At 38.3% G+C, this 7,240-nt stretch overlaps 1 pseudogene; it reads left to right on the forward strand.

The window, feature by feature from the left end:
* Positions 1 to 4,472: 4,472 nt before the first annotated feature.
* Positions 4,473 to 5,752, forward strand: LOC149158745 (sodium/hydrogen exchanger 4 pseudogene; annotated as a pseudogene).
* The last annotated feature ends 1,488 nt before the right edge of the window (positions 5,753 to 7,240 follow it).

A 7,240-nucleotide genomic window follows, 5' to 3' on the forward strand; every position in this document is an offset into this window, starting at 1 on the left:
CGTTCTTATATTTTTGTTGTATTTCAAAATTCCACGGAAATTGCTGGCGAATGGTCAAAAGAAGCCTTGGTGCTCACCGTGCTATTCTAGCTGCTAGATCACCTGTCTTTGAAAGTATGTTTGCTCATGACTCGAAGGAAAAGGAATCATCGACAATTAATATTGATGACATATCCATTGATGCATGCAAGGCGGTTTTGAGCTATATATATATATATATATGGATCTCTTACTCCTAATGAGTTTTACACACACAGGTTGGCTCTACTCCGAGCAGCAGATAAATATGACATCAGTGATTTGAAGGATGCCATGTTGGTAATCAAAGACCTTTTATCTGTTGCATCATTTTATGCAACTGAATCCAGCTTCACAGCTTCTACTGCCTTGTCTATAACATGCTTTGGCATGTCCTTTTCTGAAGTTTATAGCAAAGATGGTACAAATGTACAGATCAAACATCTAAAAACATTTGATGAAGGATTCTTGAGAATGGACAGAGACACACATGTTATGGATTGGTCTTCGAGCAGGTCAGATATAGACGTGAATGAACAGACTACAGAGAATAGCTCCAAATATACTTTGTTACAAGATAGAGAATCATATGCAGCTTATTTTTGTGAACTGGATCTCAAGGCTTAATACTGTGATTTCATCAAAGGTGGAGAAGCAGTCAGTTCTATTTTTACAATTCTTGACCGTGGAACAAAAAATTGAATCAGATGATGAAGATGCAGAAACTGCTAATAAAATCAAAGGAGAAATTGAATTAAAGCATTTAGAATTTGCTTATCCATCCAGGCCTGAAGTCCAAGAATTCAACAAGCATGATAAGGATCTTTTCAATCTACTTGAACAGATTTTTAGCAATGGTAGCTGTATCACTTCTGATTCAGATATTAAAAGACAAGACAAAACTGGTGCTCCTTTTTTTCAGGCAATGAAATTGAAGATAAGGTATACAGGTATACAAACAGAGTAGAGTCTGAGACTGTGTTTTTGAAATTACACAGCAGTTTCGTAGCGCGCTACGAAACTGCTGTAGGTGATGATTTTAACACAGTTAGACAGTTTTGTATTATGAGCGGGAATTTTGAAAGGGAAACGCCAAAAGGGTATGCAAGAACATCATCTGGAGCTGCCAGCACTCAATCAAGTCAAGACAGGTGGATGCCTAAAAAGGTTGGAGATTTAAATCCAATTTTAAATTTCTATTGTAAAGCCCCTTTATCACCATTCAAGATACAACAAACGAGCTGCCTGTAAGAAACTTTTTCCTGCACACATGTCCATCGATGAAGCTCACAGCACATCAATAACGTGGCAGTGTTCCATGTTTTTGGTTATTAAAAGCTAGAAGACATGCTTCTGTACATTCGAGCATTTTTGTGAAGAACTGAAGCCGAGAAACAAGGAAAATCTCCTAATACTTCTGAGCAGTTAGAAGATTCAGCGTTCAAGGTCAATATGGAGTATTAAATGTCCAGCTCAGCCAAATCGAAAGGGGACGAGATGTCAAAGAACGAAGAGAAGCCATCATGAATATAATATAGAGTTAGAGTCATAGTAGATTTAGAACTCTTTAAAAACTCCAGTCAGCACTTTAGTTGTATTTATTAGTTAGTTCAATAGCTGATAGGTGTCAGTAGAGGTAGTTATCGACTCCCCTCATGCTGGAGGAGGAAGCTCGAATTAGTTAGAATAAGGATTCTATATATAGCTGAAACAAGAATGTAAGGAGGGTTGGATATTTTATAAAACAGAGTACTGTTTTGGCTTATGTAAAGACAGAATTCAGTAATATAAGTTGGCTGTTTTTCTTCTCAGGATTCATGAGGGATTTCCATGTTTAGAATGTGTGATTTATTCTTTCCTTAATGTCTTTTACAGTTGCATATATGTGTAATCACTTAGAATTCATTGATCATGCTCTGACTTCCTGTATGCATGTATGAACTGTGGTTTTATATGAGTTGTGTTTTGAACATCTAAATGCTAAGTGCCCTGACTTCTATGTAAAGGCAGTACTATTATTTACTGAAGTATGATTGACTCCATAGGCCCAATGGAAACTAGTTTAATGTTTGTCCAGCCTTCATATTTGTTAATGTTATTCCACAAGAGTTATCCATCTTATTAATAGTCAAAATCAATAACCCTTTGAGAGAGCCCTCTCAGGCTAAGGAGGCTAAGCCTTAGTCAAAAGATTGGTTTGAAACAGTTACTTGAAGTCTTCCTGGTCTGCAGCCTTCCAGGGCTTGATTTTGAGATAACATTTTGGTGCGTCTGCCGGGAGTCTGAAGATTATTCATTCCCGAAATCAAGAGACTGAACTTCTGAAGGTAGTAGGAGCTCAGACATCATTTTGAGGCTGCAAATCTACCTTGGCGACTCCATTGTTGAAGAATTCAAAATTCATACATTCATGGTGATTCCACTGGAGTTATGAAAGACCCAGATGCTACCATTCTTGTTTCAAGGTATGCATGCATAAATTTTTCAGGAATTCATGGTTTCCCAAATCATTTTCCCAAGGATGCATATTTTCTAAGGAATGGTCCAAAATTCAATGGAGAAGATTTGAGTTTAACTTTGAAGCATATATCAGATTTTTGTGATTTTACAGAGCTTCTTAGAGTTAAACATGAGGATGTTTGCATTATGTTGTTCTATGATTCACTTCAAGGGAAATGTAAACGGTGGATTGAAAGTTTTCCTGCCAAATCCATCAAGTCATTTGAAGACTTTTGGCTTATGTTTTTGGAAGAATGGATAGATAGATCAGATGTGGTGGCAAACTCTCCTTCAATTCAAGGTTTCAAACAATGGAATAATGATCATAGTAATGGAGAAACAAATGAAAATTTTTCTTTGTCCTTCTCCTCGTATCTAAAATCATTTGAGTGTAAGGCAGAGGATAAGATGAGATTTTTGGATGAAGTTGCTGAGGACATTGAGAAAGACATTGAAGGTTTAGAAGGTCAAATTCAGGCATATAGTCTTCATAATCATGATCATTATTTTCAGAAGTTTTCTATGGCAGAACACAAGGAGAGAGTGTTGCTTCCTTTCTCTTTCACGATTGAGGAAGAGTACACTGTTGTTGAAGATCAGTTTGCACAACCAGAAAGTTACGAGAACCATCAAGCTGATCATGTATTCTGGGATCCTATAGCTGAATATATGGAAGAGTTTTACTCTCCAGTGTTTCAGTTTTTCTATGAAGATCAGAGGCAATTTCAGCGGCAGTGGTCATCGCCATATCATAGTGGCTCTGAACTCCGATGCAGTCAAAAAACTCAAATATCAGATAAGACAAATGATTGGCTACATTGGAAATTTCACATTGATTGAGCTGAAAGAAGTTTGAATTGATAGGGTAGGTAGGTAGGAAAATGCAAATAAGCTCAAGGTTGACTGAGCATTTATTTTCCAGTAGATGTAGATTTCTTTCTCCTACAATCATCATCAAGCTTAAGCCCGAGGTGAAGGCCCAAGAAGCTTGAAGGGAATGTTTGTCAAGCAGATTTTCGTTTGTAATAAAAAAGATAAGGCACTGGACCTACGAGTTCTTAGTGTACTACAGGAGCACACTATCCCAAGTGGAGCCACTGTTATCACTTAAGAATTCTAGTTTCAAAACCGCTCACATTAGGTTGATGGTAAAAAATTCGGTGCTAGTCTAAGCTTGATTTTTGTTTTTAGAGTCTTGAGTCAACTATGTATTCTCATTCATCACCGGTCATTCTCATTCATCCCCGTCTCATAGCCATGTGTCAGTTTTGTTCAAAAGTTACTATGTGTCACAAAGCTCTTTGGGTTATGTCGTAGCTCATGTAATAATTTTGAAGTGTTTCCGCAGCGCATAAATCCTTTAGCAGTTTCGCAGCGCAACCTGTTTTAGGTGATTTCGTAGCGGAAAACACCGATTTTGCACTAACCGCGCTACGAAATGGGAAATTCGTGCTGATCCATAGCACATCTCACCCCAGCCGTCATATTTTCTGCAATAATTTTACGGGGATAGCATGTGTAAGGTCTTGCATGTTGGTCTTGACGCATGTTCTGTAGCCTTCAAAAGAGGACTGGTGGCCTGACAAATTCTGCGGTGATATCATCTTTGCTAGAACTGATTAAGTGACAGTGAAAGTGTTGTGAAGCGACCGATGAATGAGGCGGTTGCCTTCTGATGTGACAGCTGTGTACTATGTTCCAGAATCACAGAAGCTTATGGCTGATAGTGAGTGCCAGAGTGGGGAATGTTTTGATATATATTTAGATAGCAGCCATTGTTCGTCATTCTGAGAGCGAACCCCTTCATCTCAATTCCTACGCAGATTTTCAGACTTCTCATCGTTTCATGTGGGAAGCTGAGCACCTCGAGTCCTCCGCAAGTTCAAGATAAATAAGGATACCGTTGAGCTGAGAAGAATCCAGCTCGAGACTTACTGCAGAGCTTTGCTTCAAGAATGGGGACGGTTATTGACAGTGGATCATTTCAGTCACTTCTGATTAGGGAAGGATTTTCGAACGACACCGATCATCTTCATGTGGTGGCCATTTCGTTATTCGTCACAATTCTGTTCTTATGTATCATACTGGGACATTTGCTGGAGGAGAACAGATGGGTCAATGAATCCATTACGGCCCTTGCCATAGGGTGTTGTGCGGGGTTTATAGTTCTTCTATTTAGTGGAGGCACGAGTTCTCATATTTTGCGTTTTAATGAAGAACTCTTTTCCATATATCTTCTTCCACCTATAATCTTCAATGCTGGGCTTCAAGTTAAAAAGAAACAGTTTTTTCACAACTTTGTCACTATTATGTTGTTTGGAGTGGTGGGAGTGTTTATTTGATTTGCTATTATCTCAGCTGGTTGCTGGTTGTTATTTCCAGGATTGGATGTTTCAGGACTCAAAATCAGGGACTATCTTGCACTTGGAACAATATTTTCATCCACTGATACAATTTGTACATTACAGGTTTTGCATCAAGATGAAACTCCCTTACTTTACAGTTTGGTCTTTGGAGAGGGAGTTGTGAACGATGCAACATCTGTAGTGCTTTTCAGAGCTGTCCAGAAGTTCGATTTTTCAAGACTTGATGACCTGACAGTGATATACATAATAGCTGATTTTCTATACCTTTTTTCACAAGTACAGTACTTGGAGTTGCAACTGGGCTTTTGACAAACGAAATGTGTTTGCATTTAAGTATACGCCTCATGTTCTAATTTTTGTGGATTGATCGGATACAAGGAACCAAACGAAATGTTGAGGTTTGGCAAGCATTACTAGTTGTTCGTGCATTAGTTCTTCCATCGACAGAGGACATAGACACATGGTTGAAATTTGCTTCTCTTTGCCGGAAAAGTGGTCGTATTAGTCAAGGTCATTCCACCTTGATCAAACTGTTGCAGTATGATCTAGAATTTTCTCCTCCAAATACAAGATTGTCAGCTCCGCCTCAAGTTATTTTTGCATATTTAAAGTATCAGTGGTCTCTTGGAGAAGATAGTAAATGGAAGGAAACATTCCATTGGTTGCAAGATTTGTCCGTTGAGATTGCTGAATATGCACATTCTTCAGGATCTATGTATTTGTATCCCATTGCAACATCAAGCTCTGTTAGCCCTTCAAGTTCTGGAGTTTCTCTCCTTGCTCGAATATATAAAAAACTTGGAATGTGGCAGTGGGCACTAAACCCTGGACTGGATGAAGACTCAATACCTGGTGCTGCTATTCATTAACGTTCTTATATTTTTGTTGCATTTCAAAATGCCACGGAAATTGCTGGCGAATGGTCAAAAGAAGCATTGGTGCTCACCGCGCTATTCTAGCTGCTAGATCACCTGTCTTTGAAAGTATGTTTGCTCATGACTCGAAGGAAAAGGAATCATCGACAATTAATATCGATGACATATCCATTGATGCATGCAAGGCGGTTTTGAGCTATATATATATATGGATCTCTTACTCCTAATGAGTTTTACACACACAGGTTGGCTCTGCTCCGAGCAGCAGATAAATATGACATCAGTGATTTGAAGGATGCCATGTTGGTAATCAAAGACCTTTTATCTGTTGCATCATTTTATGCAACTGAATCCAGCTTCACAGCTTTTACTGCCTTGTCTATAACATGCTTTGGCATGTCCTTTTCTGAAGTTTATAGCAAAGATGGTACAAATGTACAGATCAAACATCTAAAAACATTTGATGAAGGATTCTTGAGAATGGACAGAGACACACATGTTATGGATTGGTCTTTGAGCAGGTCAGATATAGACATGAATGAACAGACTACAGAGAATAGCTCCAAATATACTTTGTTACAAGATAGAGAATCATATGCAGCTTATTTTTGTGAACTGGATCTCAAGGCTTAATACTGTGATTTCATCAAAGGTGGAGAAGCAGTCAGTTCTATTTTTACAATTCTTGACCGTGGAACAAAAAATTGAATCAGATGATGAAGATGCAGAAACTGCTGATAAAATCAAAGGAGAAATTGAATTAAAGCATTTAGAATTTGCTTATCCATCCAGGCCTGAAGTCCAAGAATTCAACAAGCATGATAAGGATCTTTTCAATCTACTTGAACAGATTTTTAGCAATGGTAGCTGTATCACTTCTGATTCAGATATTAAAAGACAAGACAAAACTGGTGCTCCTTTTTTTCAGGCAATGAAATTGAAGATAAGGTATACATGTATACAAACATAGTAGAGTCTGAGACTGTGTTTTTGAAATTACACAGCAGTTTCGTAGCGCGCTACGAAACTGCTGTAGGTGATGATTTTAACACAATTAGAGAGTTTTGTATTATGAGCGGGAATTTTGAAAGGGAAACGCCAAAAGGGTATGCAAGAACATCATCTGGAGCTGCCAGCACTCAATCAAGTCAAGACAGGTGGATGCCTAAAAAGGTTGGAGATTTAAATCCAATTTTAAATTTCTGTTGTAAAGCCCCTTTATCACCATTCAAGATACAACAAACGAGCTGCCTGTAAGAAACTTTTGCCTGCACACATGTCCATCGATGAAGCTCACAGCACATCAATAACGTGGCAGTGTTCCATGTTTTGGGTTATTAAAAGCTAGAAGACATGTTTCTGTACATTCGAGCATTTTGTGAAGAACTGAAGCCGAGAAACAAGGAAAATCTCCTAATACTTCTGAGCAGTTAGAAGATTCAGCGTTCAAGGTCAATATGGAGTATTAAATGTCCAGCTCAG

Source organism: Pinus tabuliformis, chromosome 5_2, assembly GCF_031772625.1.
Source record: "Pinus tabuliformis cultivar Carrire ecotype Pingquan chromosome 5_2, CPIR1, whole genome shotgun sequence".
Classification (NCBI taxonomy): domain Eukaryota; kingdom Viridiplantae; phylum Streptophyta; class Pinopsida; order Pinales; family Pinaceae; genus Pinus; species Pinus tabuliformis.